This window comes from Arachis ipaensis, chromosome B2 (assembly GCF_059453495.1).
Source record: "Arachis ipaensis isolate K30076 ecotype BB chromosome B2, ASM5945349v1, whole genome shotgun sequence".
Taxonomy (NCBI): domain Eukaryota; kingdom Viridiplantae; phylum Streptophyta; class Magnoliopsida; order Fabales; family Fabaceae; genus Arachis; species Arachis ipaensis.
This window is the reverse complement of record NC_142437.1, coordinates 63,164,388-63,188,546: the sequence shown is the minus strand read 5'-3', so window position 1 is coordinate 63,188,546 and position 24,159 is coordinate 63,164,388. Positions and strand designations below refer to the sequence as shown.

At 36.1% G+C, this 24,159-nt stretch overlaps 1 non-coding gene and 1 pseudogene across 1 annotated transcript; one reads left to right on the top strand and one right to left on the bottom strand.

Moving 5' to 3' along the window:
* The first annotated feature begins 14,161 nt into the window (after window positions 1-14,161).
* Window positions 14,162-14,268, top strand: LOC148574129 (small nucleolar RNA R71). Its single transcript, XR_015906469.1, has one exon. It is a non-coding gene; the product is annotated as a small nucleolar RNA R71 (small nucleolar RNA).
* Window positions 14,269-21,703: 7,435 nt separating this feature from the next.
* On the bottom strand, window positions 21,704-21,805 carry LOC148574128 (small nucleolar RNA R71; annotated as a pseudogene).
* Between the last annotated feature and the right edge of the window lie 2,354 nt (window positions 21,806-24,159).

The following is a 24,159-nucleotide window of genomic DNA, read 5'->3' as shown; positions in this document are numbered from 1 at the left end:
AAGCAGCCGAGGCGATTATATAGTCTGAAGAAGAGTTTCCTTAAGGGAAAAATAGTTCTAAACTCTCCTCTGGAGTTAGTATCTACAATCTCCCCTCTGGAGATAAAAACCCCTTATGTAAAATATACTAAATAAAGGAAGTTTTTCTCCAGAAAGGTACATCTTCATTCTAGTCTTTCAATTATGAATTATTTAGAAAGTTTAGAATTAACAGAAGAATCTGATTATTATAGATTAAATGCTTTATTAGATAATGAAAAGCAGGCTGTTCTAAAAACAGAATTAAACCTCAAATCAAATGAAAATTTCAATAAACAAAATCTTTTAAAAGAAGTTTTTAATAGAAAAAATATAATATACTATGGAAAAATTCAACTTGAAGCTCCTATAAAAATAAAATCTGCCAATGGAGAACTTGAAATAGCTTTGATAAATAATGAAGAATTGAGTAAACAGATTGAGAAAATTAAGGATCAACAAAAAAGATCTAAAATTGGATGGATTCATATTAGTACTATACAAGTCTTAATCAAATCTACATATATGAAAGGAATTAATTCACCAATAAGTTTAGCAATCTGTGACAAAAGAATTACTGATGACCCAATAGATCAAATAATCGGAATTGTTCACGGAAATTTGGCAAACGTAAATGTTAAATTTAATGCCCATCTTGGATATGCTATACCTTTATCAACTGAAAATCTTGGGAGATCTATAAGTTTGGCTTATAAATTTCATAGAAAGAATCTAATGGAACAAGATGATGAACCATTTTCAATTACATATGCAATAAATTATGCTTTAACAAATAGCCATCATAGTATAATATTTAAAAACAGAGAAAGAATTTATGTCGATGAATTATTTCAGAAAATTGTAAAAACAGAAATACCAAAATATAAAGCTATTGAAAACTCAGTTCTATTATTAAAAGAACCATAAGAAAAATTAGTTTCATCAAATTTTCAAATAAGAGAATCTAAAATTAATAGTCCTTTAAGTTTATCTAAGTTAAAGATTAAAGAAGAAAATTCTGAAATAAAAGAATTAACAAAAAAGGTCGAAAAATTAAATGAAACCCTAAATACTAAATTATGACAATAAATAAAGAAGAAATATATGTAACTTATCAAGATAAGAAACAAGAGCTCTTTGAAAGAGAAAATCGTTTGAATTATTTGCAATTTTCTGAAATAAATCAAAGAGCATTTGAAGCTCTAAAAAATCTATGAGAAGTTAAAAAGAGAAGTTGAAGAGTTAGAAAAATTAATAGAATCTCTAGAAAATAGTGATGAAGCGATGATAGAATTTGCAGAAATTCTAAAATAAATAATGAAGCATGCAAAGATTGAAAGACCAGAAAATAAAATAAAAAGAAAAAGAGCGAAAAATTTAAAAAGTAAAATAAAGGAGTATAAAAGGGAATTAAATAATCTTCAGATCGAAATTGATGACCTCATAATAAAAAGGATAGAAATAAGAATAAATATAAACAAGTTGGAGTTAAACTTAAAAAATTTATAAATGCCTGGAAAACCATATTATGACTTAAAAGAATTAAAGCTGTTAAAAGAAAAAATGGAGAATGAGGTTGAAAAATTAAAAAGATATTTAGAAACAACAGAAAGTGTAGAAATAAAAGAAGTTGTTGAAGATTTGAGAAAATATATTCAAGAAAAAGACAAACAGATAAAAAATTTTATAAACAATAATCCATGCAAAAAAGACTATTATAAACTAAAACAAGATTGAAAAACTATAAAAATCAGAATTATAAAAGTAACATATTTCAATTCTATACAAATTATAAACTTATTCGAAGTAAAATATGAAGAGTAAAAATTGGTATCAGAGCCAAGTTAACGATTAAGGGTAACACTTTTTCTTTAAGCAACACTTTTAGTGACACGCTTTTTAGCCACAAAAAGACAAAAATCTGTACACCCACATCTGTACACTATAAGGCCCCTTTATATTATATTGTAATTACAATAGCTAGCATGTTTTGGAATAAGTGTTTTATTATATATATATAAATAAAAAAACTACTTTTCGACGTGTGGGAATTGGATCCAATATTTGGATCTTGAAGCAAAGTCCAACTAGACTTTATTTTTGGTGGTTAGTTTTTGGATGGTTTCTAACAAAAACAAACACAATCTAGTTGAGATCAATAAAGAATGGACTCTTGTCGTATTGGTTTTGAATGTTGAAGAGAGAATCTTTTGAACCTTTTCGGCGTGGTAGCGGTGAAAATGGATCTTTTTCAGTTTTTTTATTATTTGAGAGAATAAAGTGTTATTTCTCACATTTATTTTTATAAATGAGATAAAAAATAAATATGAGAGAGAAAATAATAAAAGATAAGATTAAACACTAAACATTTTCCAATTTTTTTATTGGAGAGAATCCACTCCCGAACCAAAAATGGCATATGAGAGGGCTAAAATTAAATGTAAAATAAATTAAAAAATATAATGTAATAAAAAATTCACAAATTATACTTTATAATATGTATGTCAAATCAATAATTATATTATATAGAAGGTACATTTAATATACTTTAAGATTTTAATATTTGTAGACCTTTTTAATAATATTTTATACAATTAAATAATTAGTTATCATATTTGAATTAAATTTTAAATATATTTTTTAAATATATACAATTATTGAGTTTGAGAAAAACAATAATAATAATTTGATGATGACTAATATTACAATCTTGGGCTGAAAGCTAAAACTTATATGTGATGTGTGTGTTTATTGTATAGGCCAAGTTTAATGAGCTAGAAATCATTAAGGTCCAAGAAAAATTGCAAACATTTTACTCCTATATGGCCCAATTGCAACAACACTTACGCTCTTCTTTAGCCCGTAAACCAAATGTTCAACTCTCCAACCGAACAATTACTTTTCTCTTGTGACCATAACCCACGTGATTAATCCCTGAGTTAAAGAAGAAAGAGAACTTTCACAAGCAAAAAAGGGTTGTTCAAATTAAGGCTCCATTAATGTGAAAAAGATAATCACCAAATCCAATTAATAAAAAGAAAAGAGGAAGAAAAGTCAAAAGTTGAAGTTAAGAAGCAAAATCAAATCTGATTTGAATCAAAGACAAATCAGAGAAAACAAGTTTCCATCTTTGTGCTTCCATACTAACTTGTTGAAGTTGCCTTTCTCCTGTATACACTATTCAGGTAAGATGAAGAAAATAGAGATTATGTATTACTGCTACAAATCAAAGGTAAAAAATAAAATTTGGAGCCAAAGAATGGATGAATGGCTCAGATCCTTGAAGACAAAAGAAAAAGAAAGAAAGAGAAGCAGATAGATAAAGATGCATGCCAACTCTAATCACTGCTGCTATCCCATCTCTTTTCTGCGTTACTACTCTGATATTCTGGAAAAGAAGAACAAGTCAAAGCTATTCAACCAAGTTCAAATTTTGGAAGCTTTACTCTTCTTTAAAAAAGGTAAACGACCAGAAATTGATGCAAGGAGAATGGACACACTGTTTGAGTTCTCATAGCTTTCGAGCTTAATCTTCTTCTCCTTCATGATCTTACATTAAATTTTCTGTTCTTCAGTTTTATTTTTCTCTGTTTCTTATCAAGTGGAAAAATGCATTAGTTGAGGTATTAGAAAAAATCATTCAGAGAAAAGGCAAAGAGAGAAATCTTGGAGAAAAAGCCAGAAAATTATTTCAATCTCTGATGTGGAGAATTACGATGGTTCAAAAATTTAGCAAAACAATTTCTTTGTCGGTAGTATAGTCCAAACCGACAAGTAACCCTCCCAATCAAAGTTTAAAATTTCTAATTCAAATTAACCGAGAGTAATCAAATCTCGAGTCGTTCTTCCCTAAGAACTAATGCCTAAGAGCGCACAAAATTAGTTGTGAGAGTCAAGAGGGTTTTCAATAATGAAAGGAAACAATTAAGAGATAAAAGAACGTTCAAAATTGCAATTAATAAACTAATAAAGGAACAAAAGAACTATGTATGTAATATGGACAACTAAGACTCAAAATTGATGGAAAAGTGGTTCAAAACATAAATGGAATCTGGACTTGGGATGAGTTATGGAATTCCTTCCTTACCATAACAATAACTATTATAATTATGATGGATTAATCTCACTAAGTCAATTCTTAACATCGAAGAGTAAGTCAAGTGAGCATAATTGTTATTAATCCACAAATCTTAGCTAACTTACTAATTACCTTTGTAAGTTACTAGCGTTAGTGGAAACAATAACAACTAACAACCCAAGAATTATCACTAAATGTCAGACATTATGACTCTAGTAATCCATAAGCTTATTTCTTCAAGCCAAGGGGTGAAAATCTACCCTATAATCAAAATTGGCATTTCATCAAACACATGGAGGGCATAATCATAAAATATAGCAAAATTGGGAAAATGATGAAAACTATGAACCACAAAAGAACAAAATCAACAATGATAATCCAATAAAAATATAAAAACCATCAAACATCAAATTCATTAACCAAAACACAAAATTGCAAAACTATATATATATATTGACAAGGGAAATTAAAATATATGAAAGTGTAGAACAAGTAATGTGATCAAAGAGAAAATTAAGGAATACTTACAATGAGATAGCAAAATCTAAGACCAAAATTGAACTATAAAATGCTATATTGAAAACCTAATAAAAATCCTAAGAGAGAATTTGTATGCTACACTACTCCTACTCCTACTATGTGTTTTTTTCTAATCTAAAGTGAGCTCCCTTTCATATGTGTTATTGCCCCTTCATATAGCACTTTGATTTTAGCTTCAGCCTTCCAGAACTAGGCCAGGAGGCCCCCAAAATCGCGAGCCACGTGCTTCATTAATGAAGTCACACGCTGGTACCTGTGCATACGCACACTTAGCTGTGTGCTTCTCCTTTGTTTTCTTAATGTTTTCTCCCAATTGCATGCTTCTCTTCCATTCTTATCAAGCTATTCTAATCTATTACACCTGAAATCACTCATAAAAAATATCAAGGCATCAAATAGAATGAAAGTGGAATAAAATTGATCAAATTAAGCACAAAATAGCATGTTTTTGCAAAAAATAGGCGCAATTTAGAGAGAAAACACAAAAGCATGCTATTTAGATGAATAAATGTGGGTTTATATGATAAAATCCACTCAAATCAATCCAAAATTTATCATCAAATATAGATTCATCAATTTCTCCACACTTAAATAATAGCATGTCCTCATGCTAATCACAATCAAAGGAGAAGGGTAAAAGGACAAGCAACTTATTCAATGCAACTACTTACATGCATGCAACTATGCTAAATATTAACTACCTCTATCTATAATATGGTTCCTATGGAGTTTTGCAAAAACAAACAATAGAATTCTAATCAATCCAAAACAAGCCTTAGGGCCAAGGCAAAGAATCAACGCAATGTGATCAATGTCCAAAGATTTGATTTGAAGTTTTAAAAATTAATTTCAACAACTTGCAAGAAAACACAAAATAAGGGATGGAAACATAGAATTGAGCGATCAAACCCCTCACCGGATATGTATTCACTCTAATCGCTCAATGTTTAGGGCTTAATCACTCAATTTTCCTTCAATCATATTTTCTAAGATTTGCTAGTCATCTAACAATCAACACATACTTGATGCATGAATACAAATATCATGAGGTCTTTGGAGGGTTGTAATGGGGTTAGGATAAGAGTAGGATTAATATGGTTAAGTGGGCTAGTAGATTGGATCTTAGATTAGCTCAAGTGTCCCACATAATCCTATATTAACCTATTTACACCAAAGAAACCAACTTAACTCCCTATTTATCCCATTTCTCACATTCACTCATGCATCTTCTTTCTAATTCACACACATATGCATCCTTTATTTACATTATTATTATCATCCATTCCTTTTTCTTTTCTTTTCTTTTTTTTGCAAGAAACATATGTACACCAAGATTTCTCTTTTCTTTTACCATAAAAAAGAGATGCATATGTTTTAATTAATGAATGCATGAGTGTTTACCCATTTTTCCAAATATTCTTAATGAACACCCAAAGTAACTTTCTACCAATATTTTCCCACAAATTCTCCCCACACTTGATTAACACACATTCCTCAACCCAAGCTAATCAAAGGTACAATTCATGGACATTAATGGTTTTCCGCTTAGGGATAAAGATGTGCTTAAAATTAGAACAAAGGAAATTAAAGGCTCAAAATTGGGTTACAAAGGTAGATGTAAGGGTTGGCCATATGGTTTACTGAGTTTAATTTCAAAAATGGCCTCAATCATACTAAATGCATTCAAAACATCAAATATAGGACATAAAGATTCAAGAAAATCTAAGATCACAATCATAAAAGGAGTATAACACACAAGAACAAAATTTTGTGGTCGAAAATGTGCAACCACACCATTAAAGCTCAAATCTCACTAGGTGTTTTGTTCAAACTCTTTTCTATGTTCCATAAAAATACTTCAAGCAAGTCGAAAAATAAATTTTCAAATTCAATCAATGGAACGCCCTAAAAGAGATTTCTTAAAAATTTCTTGTTATTTTTACCAACTTATTTCCTATACTAGGTAACATGTAAATAAAACTATAAGCAAACTAAAATAAAACTATAAGCAAACTAAGATATATAAGCAAACTAAGCAAAATGCAATGAAATACCAACAAATATTCACAAAAACATAACTATCAAAACTAGAAATAGTGCAAAGTATTGAGAGAGAGAAATTTATGCCCCGAAAATTACGGATCCTCTCCCACACTTAAATATTGCACAGTCCTCCGTGCATGCACATAATCCGGGGGTGGAGAGATGTGAGACTCCACCTTTAGCTGGTGGGCACTAGGGCTCGGGCTGCTGTATAAAACAAATAAAGAGGAATTAAGAAAAAATTAGATGTGTGTGGTATGATAAAAGACAATGTGTATTTCAAGTGTGTACGGTTTAGAACACACACATTGGCCGGATAAAAACGGTGACCACATAATTAAAAGAAATAGCTTGTGTTCCTCAATTAAGTAGTCTAGGTTGCAAGTAAAGATAAGCAAGAGTGAAGGTACAAACAAACCTAGGTAACTACAACTAAAGTGAATTGAACATTTGAGATATTGGATATTGAAATTGTGCAAATGAAAGCGCAAGATGAATATAGAGGCACGATAAACAATAACCAATTCAATGATAAAAAGCAAACTACTTGTTTATCCCCAACATCATGCAATAGTCACATAATTAAGGTACTTGTTGCAAAAAGTGACACACTTGATAAGAATCAAGTTGAGTTACTCAAACAAATGCAAAGCATTAAAAACAAACAAGTGCCTTGTTATGTGACAAATTTGATATGAAAATCATGATGAACAAGTAATTTCAACTCAATTCACTTATATTCAATACACACTTATAAATAACTTGTGCTAGGATGCAATGAAAACATGAATCATAAAACCCACTAGGAACTAGTATTTAAAGCAAAGTATAAGTACATTGATGAAATCCAATCAAGAAGCAACCCAATTAACATCAAACAAACACTTGCAATTTATTTAATTAACAAACAACTAAACCAAAACTAATATAATTACTAAAATAAAAATGAGATGCAATGAAAACTAAGTAAAACAGGTAGAAAAATAGGAGAAAAGCAAGAGAAGAGAGTGATGGAGGGGGCGAAAGTGCGTTAGGACTTAATTCAAAGAGCAATAAAAAATGTGCCCAAAACAGCACTTGTGCGCACGCACACTAGATGAAAAAATGGAAGGTGAGCGGACGCACAAGGGTGTGCGAACGCTCTGAACAGAGAGGGGATTAAGAAGTGTGCGTGCGCACAGAGATGTGCGTACGCACAACAGACTTTTTTTTTCTCTCTCTCTTTTTTTTTAAGTTGCAAGATATGTACACCAAGATTTTTCTTTTATCATTGAAAAGAGATGCATATGCTTTAAGTATTGGCTTTTTCTGCTTTTTATTTTTCATTCATTTTTTTCTGCATGCATGTATACATTTTTTTCTTTTATTGCAACATGCTTTTTCCTTTTTCATTTTGCTGCTTTTTCTTACTTCAAGAATTAATTTATGGATTTTTTAGATTACCAATAATACCTTTTCTTTTTCATCATTCTTTCAAGAGCCAACATTCTTAATTTCAATGTCAAATATGCACTGTTCATTCATACATTCAGAAAATAAAAGCAATGCCACCACATCAAAATAATTGACTATTCTTATTATAGAACTTGAAATTCATGTATCTCTCAATTCTTTTCAAATAAAATTTTCTTTTAAGTAAGGTGAGAGATATATGAAACATTTTATAGCTTTAAGACATAGATGATTGGTGCGCACGAACCCCACACCTTCGTACAGCAGTACCAGCAAGTGCACTGGGTCGTTCAAGTAATACCTGAGCGAGTCATGGTCGATCCCACAAGGATTGTGGCTTGAAGCAAGCTATGTTTATCTTACAGGTCTTAGTCAGACAGATCAGAAGGAGTTGTTGAAACTTTGTATAAGTACTTGTTATATTGAAAGGTAAATAGGGATAAGAAAATAAATGGAATCAATAATGGGAATAAATTTGAGGATTAGTGTTGCTTTGTCTTTCTGAATTAACTCTGGTATTACTGCTCTCTTTGCTTGTGAATGGTTTCTTCAATGGCAGGCTATATGTGATTGACACTAGTTTGAGCAACTGCCAATACTCCTTCAGATCTGAACCCCAGGTTTAGTGAGGATCCATTCTGATTGAGGGTGAAGCTCATACAGTTCATTCTCCTTAATGATCCTACTCAAAATGCCACAGACAAGGTCAGATCTTCCGGATCAAAGAATGCTGCACCTTGGGTTCTAGCCTCTACCACAGAGACCCTAATCTCCTCAGAAATTGGCTGAACTAATGTCTCGAGAAGTCCCCAATGAAGTCATGGATTAGCCGTCTGAGAGATGTATAAACATAGCTGTTGGTTCGTCCTTGTCCAGTGAAAGATGTATTCTAAACCCAAGTAGACGCGGGTGTTTGTTAGGCATGTTCGTCTTAATGTGATGAACAGAGCTAATTTGTTAGATCATCCTATTCACCACGATGAAGATCGAATATACATCTTAGAATTAATCAAACACGGATCGAAGAGAAATAGTAATACTTTTATTAATTCATAGGACTCAGCAGGGCTCCTCCCCTCAACCTAGGGGGTTTAGAAACTCATACTGAAGTAAAAATACAAGTGAAAAACATGAATAATGCTGAATGATATGTGTCTCCCCTATGAGAGATGTAAAATAATACTAAACAGATAACTAGTAGGGTAAAATAGTCTTTTTAGTGCTAAAATATACTTCTGGGGCCCACTTGGTGAGTGTTTGGGCTGAGCTTTGATGAGATCCATGTGCTATGAGGTCTTTGGGGTGTAGAACGCCAGCTAAGGGGTCCTCTTTGGGCGTTTGTACATTGGTCTCTGCTCTTTGGGCCTTGGACGCCTGGAAGGGGGCAAGAAGCTGGCGTTGGACGCTAGTTTTAGGCCTTCTAATCCGAAGTAAACTATATACTATTATATATTGTTGAAAAGCTCTGGAAATCATATTTTCATAGCCGTTGAGAGTGCTCTATTTGGACTTTTGTAGCTCCAGAAAAGCTCTTCCGAATGCAGGTATGTAAGATCCAGACAGCATTTGCAGTGCTTTCTCTGTCTCTGAATCAGACTTCTGCTCCAACTCCTCAATTTCAGCTAGAAAATACCTGAAATTGTCCAAAAATACAAAAACTCATAGTAGAATCCAAAAATATGAAATTAACACTAAAACCTATTTAACTCAATAAAAACTAAATAAAACACACTAAAAGGTATATGAAAGTGATGCCAAAAAGCATATAAAATATCCGCTCATCAATGATCATGCAACAAGAACAAGAGAACAGACAATAAAACATAACAGAAAACAGAAAAATAACATCAGAAAAGGGGATTAAGAGAACGAATCCACCTTAATGATGGCGGCTACTACTCCTCCTTGAGGATCCAATGTAGTGCTTGATCTCTTCAATGTCACGCCCTTGTCTCTGTTGTTCTTCCCTCATAGCTCTTTGATCTTCTCTAATTTCATTAAGGATGGTGGAATGCTCTTGACGCTCTAATTCATATTAGAGCTTAATTCTCTTGTAGAAGTATGCCATTGATCCCAATAGCTTTGAGGAGAAAAATACATCCCTTGAGGCATCTCAGGGATTTCTTGCTGAGGCGGTTGCACAGGCTCATGTGCATGCTCTCTAGTTTGCTCTATCCTCTTCTTAGTGATGAGATTGTCCTCCTCAATGAAAATATCTCCCTCTATGACAATTCCAGCTAAATTGCATAGGTGACAAATGAGGTGAGGGAAAGCTAACCTTGCTTTGGTGGAAGGCTTTTCAGCTATCTTGTACAATTCTTGAGGTATCACCTCATGTACTTCCACCTCACTCCCAATCATGATGCAATAAATCATGATGGCTCTGTCAATGGTCACTTCTGACCGATTGCTAGTGGGGATGATAGAGCGTTGGATGAATTCCAACCATCCTCTAGCTAAGGGTTTGAGGTCAAGCCTTCTTAGTTGAATGGGCTTGCCTTGGGAATCCCTTTTCTACCGTGCTCCTTCCACACAGATGTCTGAGAGCACTTGATCTAGTCTCTGATCAAATTTGACTCTTTTAGCGTAAGGATGTAGGTCTCCTTGCATCAAAGGCAAGTTGAACGCCAACCTCACACTTTCTAGACTAAAGTCCAAGATTCTCCATCGGACCATGGTGCTCCAATTCTTGGGATTTGGATTCACACTAATGTCATGGTTTTTCGTGACCCATGTATTAGAATAGAACTCTTGCACCATTAAGATCCTAACCTTATGGATGGGATTGGTTAGGACTTCCTAACCTCTTCTCCAGATCTCTCTTCGGATTTCTGGATACTCATTCTTCTTAAGCCTAAAAGGGACCTCAGGGATCACCTTTTTCTTTGCCACTACTTCATAGAAGTGGTCTTGGTGGACTTTGGTGATGAATCTCTCCATCTCCCAAGATTCGGAGGTGACGGCTACGACCTTTCCTTTACTTTTTCTAGAGGGTTCTCCAACCTTGGATGCCATAAGTGGTAATGGAAGGCAAAAAGCAACACTTTTCCCACACCAAACTTAAAAGGTTTGCTTGTCCTCGAGAAAAAATAAATAAAAGAGAAGAATGGAGTAGAAGAAGAAAATAGATGAAGATGGAGGAAGAGAGGAAATTCGGTTAAGGGGGCTTTAGAGTGTATGAGGTGTGTGTATGAAGGGTTAGTAAGAGGAGATATTTATAGGAGTGGGCTAGGTTAGGGTTCGGTTATGGGTGGGGTAAATGGGAGGGAAGTTTGATTTTGAAGTGGGTGGGGGTTGGTGGGAGTTATGATGGTTTTGGGGAAGTGATATGGATGTGATTGGGTTTGGGTTTATAGGGAAGAGTGTATGGGGAAGTGTGAAAAGAAGAGAGAGAAAGTGGGGTAGGTAAAGATGCTGTGGGACCTACTGGTTCTGAGAAGCTAGGGAATTCAGATTCCCTACCTTCTTCATGGGTGTTTGAACGCCCAGGGTCTACCTAGGGCTGGCGTTCAACGCCAGCTATGCTGCTAATTGGGGCGTTGAACGCCCGAGCTCTACCCAGGGTTGGCATTCAAACGCCAACAAGGCTGCCATTTTGGGCGTTGAACGCCCAGCCAGTGCTCCCTAGCTGGCGTTCAATGTTAGCAAGACACTCTATCCAGAGTGGTCTATTTTCATTGCTGAACCTTTTTGTCTCTGTTCTGAATGCTTCACATGATCATGAACCTAAAGAAATACCAAAGAAAAAAATTTAAGGAATTAAAAGGAAATAGAAATAATTAAATAGGGTTGGGTTGCCTCCCAACAAGCGCTTCTTTAACGTCAATAGCTTGACGGTTAGCTCCTTACGGAGATGGAAATGAGCTCAGAATTTTGTCCCTTACAGTGAACTTTCTTCTTGTCTTCTCATGGATGAGCTCCACATGCTCTAGAGACAGGACACGCCTCACTGTATGTGGTATGACTGGTTTCTTGGTGAAGACGACTCTCATACCAAGTGAGAGGCCTTCAGTAGGGACTTTCTTGTCCCTCCAACCTTTAGGTACTTTCTTCTTAGCACCTTTGTTCTCATTGCTTGTTGATGGCTGTCCAACACCAAACTTAGAATTGATGTTTGGGGGCTTAGTAAAGCGCTGCAATGAAAGAGATAGTTGGAACATTACGTGTTGCACAGTTATCTCTCTTTTCTCAGAGGGAGAGTTGGGGTGAGGCATCTTGAACAAGATGTGATCCTCCCCTAGTTGTAAAATCAGTTCTCCCTCAGCTACATCAATGATAGCATTGGCAGTGGCTAGGAAAGGTCTTCCAAGGATGACGGATTCATCTTCGTCTTCCCCAGTATATAAGATTATGAAGTTTGCAGGGAAGTAAACGTCTTCAACCTTTACTAATACATCTTCTACTAAGCCATATGCTTTCTTCATTGATTTTGTCTACCATCTCTAGTGAGATGATTGCAGCTTGTACCTCGAAGATTCCCAACTTCTCCATTACAGAGAGTGGCATGAGATTTATACTTGACCCTAGATCACACAGAGCCTTCTCAAAGGTCATGGTGCCTATGGTGCAAGGAATTATGATGCGTCTGGTATCCGGAAGCTTCTGAGGTAGCTTCTGTTGTACCAAAGCTTTGAGTTTTTTGGTGAGCACTGGAGGTTCTTCCTCCAAAGGTTTTGTACCAAATAACTTAGCATTCAGCTTCATGAGAGCTCCTAGGTATCGAGCAACTTGCTCTTCCCTAGTATCCTCATCCTCGTCAAAGGATGAGTGTTCATCAGAACTCATGCACGCAGGAGTGCATGCAAGGGAACCTCTATGGTCTCTATGTGAGCTTTGGCTTCCTTTAATTCTTGGATAGGAATTTCTTCAGTAGGTGCTGAGCACTCAATAGGTATTCCCTTACTGGCATTTAACACCAGTTCTGATGGTTCTTTGGGCGTTGAACACCCATCATGCATCCCTTCACTGGCGTTTAACGCCAGTTCCTTTGCCAAGTTGGGCGTTGGACGCCCAGGAAGGACCTTCTTCCTGGTGTTCAACGCCAGCTCTAATGCCAGTTTGGGCGTTCAACGCCTACTGAGGGCATCCTCACTGGCGTTCAACGCCAGCTTTGATGCCTGTTTGGGCGTTGAATGCCCAGTGAGGTATTTCTCACTAGTGTTCAACGCCAGCTTCTGTGCCAGCTTGGGCATTGAATGCCCAGTGAGGTCTTCCTCACTAGTATTCAATGCCATCTGAGTTTCTCCAGATTCGGCCTCATCCTCAATGGTGATGGCCTTGCACTCTTCTCTTGGGTTTATTTCAATGTTACTAGGAAGAGTGTCAGGAGGAATCTCAGGGATTCTCTTGTTCAGTTGACCAACTTGTACCTCCAAATTTCTGATGGAGGACCTTATTTCAGTTATAAAACTATGAGTGGTCTTAGAGAAGTTAGAGACTATAGTTACCAAGTTAGAAAGGCTCTGCTTAGGGGTCTCCATATTCCCTTGAGAAGATGGGAATGGTGGTCGGTTGTTGAACCTATTCTGGGTTCTTCCACCTTGATTATTGTTGAAGCCTTGCTAAGGCTTCTATTAATCCTTCCATGAAGGGTTATGATGATTCCTCCATGAGGGATTGTAGGTGTTTCCATAGGGTTATCCTATGTAATTCACCTCCTCCATGGTGGGTTGGTCAGGATCATTAGCTTCTCCTTTAGAGGAAGCTTCTTGAGTGCTGCCAGCTGCAGCTTGCATTCCAGTCAAATGCTGAGAGATTATATTAACCTGCTGGGTCAAGATCTTGTTCTGAGCCAATATGGCATTCAGAGTGTCAACTTCAAGAACTTCTTTCTTCTGAGGGATCCCATTGTTCACAGGATTTCTCTCAGAGGTGTACATAGATTGGTTGTTTGCAACCATCTCAATGAGTCCTCTTGCCTCTTCAGGTGTTTTCTTCAAGTGGAGTGATCCAACTGCAGAACTGTCCAATGATATTTTGGATATCTCAGACAGACCATCATAGAAGATACCTAGGATAGACCATTTTGAGAGTGTGTCAGGAGGACACCTCCTGATCAGTTACTTGTATCTTTCCCAAGCTTCATAAAGGGATTCACCTTCTTTTTGTCTGAAGGTTTGAACTTCCACTCTAATTTTGCTCATTCTTTGAGGAGGGAATAATTTGGCCAAGAAAGCATTGACCAGCTTCTCTCAAAAGTCTAGGCTTTCTTTAGGTTGAGAGTCCAACTATATCCTATCTCTGTCTCTAATAGCAAAGGGAAATAGCATAAGTCTATAGACCTCAGGATCCACTCCAATGGTCTTAATAGTGTCACAGATTTGCAAGAATTCCGACAGAAATTGGTGTGGATCTTCCAGTGGAAGTCCATGGAATATGCAATTCTGTTGCATTAGAGATACTAACTGAGGCTTAAGTTCAAAGTTGTTAGCTCCAATGGCAGGTATGGAAATACTTCTTCCATAGAAATAAGAAGTTGGTATGGTGTAGTCACCAAGTACCTTTCTTGTATCTCCTCCATTATTAGCATTGTTTGCCATGTCTTCAGCTTCTTGTTCGAAATTTTCTGAGAGGTTTCTTGCGGAGTGTTGTGCTTTAACTTGTTGTAAACGCCTCCTTAGAGTTTTCTCAGGTTCAAGATCATGTTTAAAGAGAGGCTCTTTATCTCTGTTCCTGGTCATAAACAAGAAAAAGAAGATAAGAAAGAAGAAGAATGAGAGCTCTATGTTCAAGAATAGACGACTCCCTATGAGATGTGAAGAAGAAAGAAAAGAAGAATGAAGATAGATAAGAGACAAAAAGAATTCGAAAAGAGAGGGATAGAAATTCGAAAATTAGAAGTAAAAAGAGAAAGTATTTTTGTTTTTATTTTTAATTATTAATTAAATTCAAAAATTAAAGCTAATTAACTAAAAAGATTTGAAAATTAAATGATGAATTTTCGAAAAAGAAGATAGAGAAAAAGAGAAGATGTTTTCGAAAATTAGAAGAGAGAAGAATTAGTTAAGAAGTTTTGAAAAAGAAGAAAGAGAAAACAAGTAACTAATTAAGAAAGATTTGAAATTAAGATAAGATAGAAGATTAGAAAAAGATTTGAATTTACAATTTAAAATTAGAAAAGATAAGATAGAGGTTGAAAAGATTTGAAAAAGATTTGATTTTAAAATTTGAATTTAGAAAAGATAAGATAAGAATTTGAAAAAGATTTAAAAGAGAGATAAGATTTGATATTTGATTTTTGAAAAATATTTGATTTTGAATTTTAAAATTTGAATTTGAAATAAGATAAGATAAGATTTTTGAATTTTTAAAGAAAGATAGAAAGATAAGTTAGTAATTTGAAAAAGATATGATTTTTGAAAAGATTTGAATTTGAAAAGATTTGAATTTTAAATTTAAAACTAAGGTAAGATAAGATAATGATTTTGAAATTAAAATTTGAAAAATTTGTTGTAATTTTCGAAAATTGAGATAAAGATAAGAAAAGATTTTTTTTTGAATTTAATGAAGAAAGAGAAAAACAACAAAAAAAATACCAAACTTAAAATTTTTAGATCTAAGACACCTAGAATTCAAAAATTGCAAAGAAAAATACAAAGAGATACCAAACTTAAAAATTATAAGATCAAAGCAAGAAGAAAAACAAGAACACTTAGAAGATCAAGAAAAATACCAAGAACAAAACTCAAAAGATTCAAAGAAAACAGGAACATGCAAAGGACACCAAACTCAAAAATTTTGAAAACCAAAGACACAAATTTCAAAAATTTTAAAAGAAAAAATACAAGAAGACACCAAACTTAAAGATTGACAAAAGATTTAAATAAAAGACAGTAATTTTGAAAATTTTTAGAAAAAGACTCAAGAAATTCGAAAAATCAACAAGAACAAGAACAAAAGACTCAAACCAAATATCAAGATTAATAAAGAAAAGTAAAGGTTTTTGAAAAAGTTTTGATTTTTTTTCGAAAAAGAAAAAGAAAATAAAAGACTCTAACAAAATTAAAAAACAATACCTAATCTAAGCTACAAGACAATCCGTTAGTTGTCCAAACTCGAACAATCCCTGGCAACGGCGCCAAATACTTGGTGCGTGGAATTACACTTCGCACAAATAAACCAGCAAGTGCACTGGGTCGTCCAAGTAATACCTGAGTGAGTCAGGGTCGATCCCATAAGGATTGTGATTTGAAGCAAGCTATGGTTATCTTGTAGATCTTAGTCAGGCGAATAGAAAAGTTGGTTGATTGTTTACAACGCATAAAAGGAAAATAAAGAAAATGTTATTCAATTGATGGTGAATGTAATGATAAGAAGATGGTTAAGGCTTCGGAGATGCTTTGCTCTTCTGAATCAATTCGGTCTTACTATCTCCTCCAACTGTGAATGATTTCTTCTATGACAGGCTGTATGTGATCAACGCCTTTCTTGAGAGGTCGCCAATGCTCCTCCAGTGCTTAACCCCAGAGTTAGTGCAGATCTAGTCTGATTGAGAGTGAAGCTCCTGCAGTCCATTCCCCTTAGTGATCCTACTCAAAACACTACAGACATGATCGAATCTTCTGGATCAGAGAATGCTGCGCCTTTGATTCTGGCCTCTACCACAAAGACTCTAATCTCTCCATACCTCGGCTGAACTGGTGTCTCGAGATGTCCCCAACGAAGTCGTGGATTAGCTGTCTAAGAGATGTATAATCAAGATAGTGGTTCATCATTGTCCGATGAAAGACTCACTTTGAACCCATATAGAATGAGATAACCTTATACTAGTTCAACGCATTCATAAGGATGAAGAACGAAGATACATCTTAGAATAGAGAATCAAACATGGATTGAAGATAAAATAGTAATACTTTATTAATCCATAAAACTCAGCAGAGCTCCTCCCCTCAACCTAGGAGGTTTAGAGACTCATACTGATAGCAAATACAATGTGTAATTCAAAATATACCAGTCGTCTGGTGCGGAATTTACAATCCACAAACTAACCGGCAAGTGCACCGGGTCGTACCAAGTAGTACCTCAAGTGAATGAGGGTCGATCCCACGAGGATTGATGGATCAAGCAACAATGATTGAGTGATTGGCTTAGTCAGACAAGAAGAAAAGAGTTTTGAAAGTTCAAATGCATCAAACAGTAATTCAGAGAATCAGAAAAGCAAGCAGTAAATTGATAAGAATAATATATGGAGGAAATAGTTAAGGTTTCAGAGATATCTATCTTCCGGATTGACTTTTCTTACCAACTATTTTAATCATGCAAGATTCAATTCATGGCAAACTATATGTACTAAACCCTAATTCCTTAGACCTTTTTAGTCTCCTCTAACCTTCATCAACCGCCAATTCCTTGGTCACTTAATTCAATTAGAAGGTGAAGTTCAATTCTAGTTTATATGCCACAAAAACCCTAATTACCCAAATTCAAGCTGTTGTTCAAGTAAAGAGCTTTTCCAAGTTATATAAGAACTCAATTAGAACAAGGGTCATACTTCCGTTCCACCCAAATTCATAAGATAAAGAACAAAAACAATTCTTGAAATAAAAATCAATACATGAATTAAAATAGAAAAATAATAGTATCTATCCATACAATAGACAGAGCTCCTAACCTTAACAGTGGAGGTTTAGTTGCTCATGGTTCAGAGAGAAAACTAGGATTCTGAAAACTATAAAATTACGGAATGAGGTAGGTGAGAAGAGATTAGCCCGAAGGTTTGATTATTTTTCTTTTTATATCTAATCCTAATTAATGTAAATTATATTTCCTAAAACTAAATAATATCTTTTCCTATTTTAAAATAAAATAAAATTTAAATCAAGATAAATTTGATGTATCTCGTGCAGCCTTGAAAGAGGAATGGGGACCACCACTTTTGCTATGTGTGGCGCCAAACTTTGAAAAATCCAAGTTTGGCTTGAAAAGAACCAAAAGCTTCCCTTTTAAGTATTCAATGTTGGCGCCAAACTTGAGCTTCTTCAAGTTTGGCGTGGAGTGGTCAGCATGCATTCCTTGGAAGTCTTGATTGTGGCGCCTCCTCAAGTTTGGCGTGAAGTGGTACGTGTGCAACCTTCACTCCTCTTTGCTTGGTGCCAAACTTGAGTTTTCTCGAGTTTGGTTTCGGCCAATCAGCAATGCAATCTTCACTCCTTCTTGGTTGGCGCCAAACTTGAGGTTTCTCAAGTTTGGCTTCAACCAGCTAGCATTAAATTTCTCCATGAAAACTTGAGTGTGGCGCCAAACTTTAGAAAGAAGTGTGCATAATTATATATTGTTGGAAAGCTCTGGAAGTTAGCTTTCCAATTCCACTGAAATCACGTCAATTAGAACTCTGTAGCTCAAGTTATTCCAATTTGAATGCAAGAAGGTCGGGGTTGACAACATCATTCGCTTTCTTCCTTTTCTGCTACAAAACTCCATCAAATCCATCCGAATACTCCCTGAAATAAACAGAAATTACACACAACTCAAAGTAGCATTCATGGTGGCTAAAAGTAATCAAATCTTGATTAAACATAGTAATTCAAATGCAAATTCACTAGGAAAAGATAGAAAAGATGCTCACTGATGCCAAGGCATCTTAGGCTAGTTTCACTAGCATTTTTCTGTTAGTTTTAGTTGTTTTATGCACTTTCTTGAGCTTAAAGTAACCAAGAATGGTTAAAAGAATAACAAAGCAATGAACCATCCAAACAGTATGATTTTTATGCAAATTTCATGAGTTTTTAGTTATATTACTTGAATGCTATGAATGGAAGATTCTCATGAAAATTTGCAAGACTTTGATGCAGTTGTTTGGATGATTTCAGGAAAGAAGAGGCTAGGCAAGGAAGCAACAAAAATCAATAAAGGAAGCTTGAATATCACATGTGGAGTTTAAGTTCCAGTTTAAGCTTAAACTGGAACTTAAACGGCCAAAATCATAAAAGCTGAGGAAAGGGTGAAAGTGGCGTTTAACCTCCAGTTTAACCTTAAACTGGAAGTTAAACGCCAGAAATGGAAAATGCACCAGGGAGCCATTTCCACGTTTAAGCTCCAATTTAACCTTAAACTGGAGCTTAAACGTGTTCGACCAAGTTTTCTCCTCCAGGGTTGCTTTCTCCATTTCCACGTTTAAGCTCCAGTTTAACCCTAAACTGGAGCTTAAACGTGTTCGACCTCCAGGGGTTGCTTTCTCCGCTTCCACGTTTAAGCTCCAGTTTAACCTTAAACTGGAGCTTAAACGTGTTCGACCTCCAGGATGGCTTTCTCTATTTCCACGTTTAAGCTCCAGTTTAACCTTAAACTGGAGCTTAAACGTGTTCGACCTCCAGGGCTGCTTCTTAAACTGAAGCTTAAACGTGCTTCCACAAAAGGCATCACTGGAAGTGTCTGGCGTTTAAGCTGCAGTTTAAGCTTAAACTGCAACTTAAACGCCACTCTTGGAAAAGGTTTCTGGGCCAAAAATATTGCAGTTTAAGTTAGCATTTGAGCACAAACATTAACTTAAACTTACTCTGGTATGAAACCCAATTGAATATCATGGTTTATGGGATTGGGCCTGAAGGATTGATGAGTCTGGAATTTCAATTTGTTGAGTCATGTGTCATTACTTGATTATCACTAAGTTGGCTCAATGAATGTTACAGAATTTGGATCAGCAGCCTCATCAAGATTATGGATCATAAACCCAAAGCAAAAAGAAAGCAGGGAGAGGCCTCAAAGCCCAAGAAACACAACAGAAGCTCAATGAAGAAAGTGTATAAATAGGATAGAATTTAAGTTAGAGGCACTTTTTTTTACCTTTTCATTTTGGAAGTTTTCATACTTTTGTAATTGAATTCAGAGCTATGACTCACTAAACCCCCTTTCATTGGGTTAGGGAGCTCTATTGTAATTCAATGAATCAATAATAGTTTTATCTTCTTCTTCAATCTTTTCTCTTGAATTTTGTTAGAAAGCTTCTCGATCTAATTCCATTGGGTAGTTGTCTTGGGAAAGAAACTACCCATAATTGGAATCCTTCGGAACCTTGGGAAAGGAATGGAGGATTCATGCTAGAGAAGCTTTCTCACAGTGAATTGGATTGGGGTTTGGATGGATATTGTGACATGTAATCCTACCAAATTGTGGTTCATGAAACTGTGTGGTATAATCAGTGATCGAGCATCATCTCTTCTTATGAACATTTAAGCCAAGGGATTGGAAATTTGTTTGTTTTTAGAGAGAATTGGTGAACCAAGGGATTGGGATCCAATCATATAAGATTGCCAAGCAAAAATTCAATGAACGCATTGGTTGAGGAAGAGATAAAAATGTTTTGATTCGGAGATCTCAATATCTCCTAAAACCCAATGAATTCCCCATCTCCGATTTCCACTTTCTCTTTACATTCTGCAATTCAATTCATGCAATCACCCCTATTCCCTTTTAATTTCAGCAATTTAGCTTCTCGCTCTTTAATTCATGCAATTTAAGATTCCGCAATTTCAATTTCTTGCCATTTACGTTTCCCGCCAATTTTACATTCCGCAACTCTCATCTAATTCTTGATTCCGCTCAACTAGACACACTTCTAATCCGAATTGCTCATTGAACCAATCCTTGTGGGATTCGACCTCACTCTATTGTGAGTTTTTACTTGACGATAACCGGTGCACTTGCCGGAAGGAATTTTGCCGATTGTGCAATTTCCTAAATCGTAGCATAACAAGTTTATGCGCATCAAGTTTATGGCGCCGTTTCCGGGGATTGGTTTTTGATTGACAATTCTCAAATTGGAAGTTAACTAGATTGAGCATTTTTCTTGCTTTGTTAATTCAGTTCAAGTTACTTGTTGAATTTTAATTTCTGCACTCTGTTACATGCTTTCTTTCTTTATGCCTTTAAATTCAAGCAACTAACTCACTGACTCACTAACTATTTGAATTAATTCCTCAACTACTCTAACCATACTCTTCCATTAACCAAGAGTATTTCACTTGTTTGTTGCCTGTGCTGTGTTCTTGTATGACAGGTAGGAGAGAAGAGACATCAACCCCTCCATATACTGAACCAGAGAGGACCCTTCATAGACTTAGAAGGGAAGCAAGAGGGAAGAGAGTACTGAGAGAAGAGGAATCTGAAGGAGAATCTGAGGACAATTTTGAGGAAGCTCTAGATCTCAACATGGATAGAGAAGTTCACAACCATGAGAGAGCTGATGGAAACAATGCCATTCCTGAGAGGAGGGTTCTTAGTTCATACATAAACCCAACCTCTGGGAATTGTGGTAGCAGCATTCAGAAACCACCCATTCAGGCCAACAATTTTGAACTCAAACCACAGCTAATATCACTTGTGGAGAATCATTGTTCATTTGGTGGGAGTGCTAATGAAGATCCAAACCAACATCTCACAAAATTTCTGAGAATTTGCGACACTGTGAAGTCCAATGGAGTCCAGGAAGATACCTATAAACTGCTCTTGTTCCCATTTTCACTTAGGGACAAGGCAGCTAAGTGGCTGGAATCATTCCCAAGGGAGAGCCTAACAACCTGGGATGAGGTGGAAAGCAAGTTTCTGGCACGTTTCTACCCCCCACAAAAGGTCAATAGGCTTCGATCTGAGAGATTCAAGGATTTAACAAGATGGTGAAACTCTCTACGAGGCATGGGAGAGATTCAAGGATTTAACAAGGAAATGCCCACCAGACATGTTCCATGACTGGGTGCAATTGCATATTTTCTATGATGGACTTTCTTATGAATCAAGGAAGGCTGTAGACCATTCATCAGGAGGTTCATTGAACAGGAAAAATACTGTGGAAGAAGCCATTGAAGTGATTGAGACAGTGGCTGAGAATGAGTACTACTATGCTTCAGAGAGACACAACACTAAGGGAGTCATGGAGCTGAGCCATGTTGATACAATTTTAGCCCAAAACAAGGTGTTTGCCAAGCAACTAGCAGAGCTCACCAGGAAATTAGAAACAAAGCAAGTGGCTGCAATACACACACAAGATCAAGAGGAAGTAAGCACTGAAGGAGGTGATTGGGAAGAGGCCAACTATGTGGGAAACCAACAAAGGCAATCATATGATCCACATTCCAACACTTACAACCCAGGATGGAAAAACCACCCAAACTTTGGGTGGGGAAACCAGCAAAACCAACATAACAAGTCCACATACCAAAACTCCAACTAAAGATCATACCAAGCCACACAAAACACTTACTCCCAACCATCATATCATGGCCAAAATAATCAACCTACCCAACCTAATCCGAACCAACAATTTCAAGATCAATTAAACAGGATAGAGGGAATGCTAGCAACCATGAGTCAAGACATAACCGAATTGAAAGCCTTTAAGGAAGAAGTAAACTCTAACCTGCAAAACCAAGGAGCTGCCATCCAGAAGCTAGAAAATCAAATTGTGTATTTGTCTAAGCAAACCCCTGGGCCAAGCGTTTCTCATGCTGCCAAGGCTATTGCAAGGGAAGAATGTAAGGCCATAACCCTCAGAAGTGGAAAGAATCTAAAGGAGATCTCAAAGGAAACCACAGAGGATGAAGCAAAGGAAAATGTGAGAGACAAGGAACAAGGACAATCTTTTACACCGTCTGCAACAAAAGAAAAAGAAAAAGAGGTCCTGAAGCCTTATACACCTAAAGCACCATATCCTCAACGTTTGATGAAAAGTGAAAAGGATGGCCAATTCTCCAGATTCTTGGAGATTTTTAAGAAGCTTCAAATCAACATTCCGTTTGCTGAGGCAATAGAGCAAATGCCACTCTATGCAAAATTCTTAAAGGAATTAATGACCAAGAAGAGAAGCTGGCGAAATGAGGAAACTGTGTTGTTAACTGAAGAATGCAGTGCCATCATTCAGCACAAATTGCCTCAGAAATTGAAGGATCCAGGCAGTTTCCAAATCCCCTGCATCATAGGAGAAGTCATGGTGGAGAAGGCCTTGTGTGACTTAGGGGCCAGTATCAATTTGATGTCTCTAACAATGATGAGAAGAATGAAGATTGAGGAAACCAAACCAACAAGAATGGCCCTCCAATTGGCAGATCGAACTTTTAAATTCCCTCATGGGATAGTTGAGGATTTGTTGGTGAAAGTGGGAGATTTTATATTTCCTGCTGATTTTGTGGTGTTAGATATGGAGGAAGAAGCCAAAGCATCAATAATTCTGGGAAGACCCTTCCTGGCTACTGCTGGAGCCATCATAGATGTACAAAAGGGTGAACTCACTCTTAGACTACATGACGAGAAATTGGTGTTTAACGTATTCAAGGCAATGAGCTATCCATCAGAATCACTAAAGGAATGCATGAGGGTGGATGTAGTGGACATTGCAATACAAGAAACCTTTGAGGAAACAACAAAGGAAGTGGCAGAGGAGGAGTTCACCAAGAATATTGAAGTTAGTGACATCAACGCTGCTGAAACAACCATGCCAAGCATGCCAGAGAGAGTGAAAGAGGAAGAAGGAAGGGAAGTCTTATGGGACTGCCATGGCTCCACTTATGGAGGACATTTTGCAGGAGAAAGAACAGCAGCTAAGGTGTTGCAGTGTGGTTTTTATTGGCCCACTATCTTCAAAGATGCAAAGGAACTAGTGAAGCACTGCCATGAATGCCAGAAAGCGGGGAACCTGCCAAGAAGAAATGAAATGCCACAACAATTCATTCTGGAACTTGAATTGTTTGATGTTTGGGGGATAGATTTCATGGGACCCTTTCCCACCTCATACTCAAATAACTACATTCTTGTGGCAGTAGATTATGTCTCCAAATGGGTTGAAGCAATAGCAACTCCAACCAATGATAATAAGGTAGTCATGAACTTCCTCAGAAAACACATTTTTTGCCGTTTTGGGGTTCCAAGAACAATCATCAGTGATGGAGGAAGCCACTTCTGCAACAAACCATTAGAGACATTGCTTCTAAAATATGGAGTCAAACACAAGGTAGCCACACCATACCATCCACAGACAAGTGGGCAAGCCGAAATATCTAATAGGGAACTCAAAAGAATCCTGGAAAAGACTGTGGGAACTT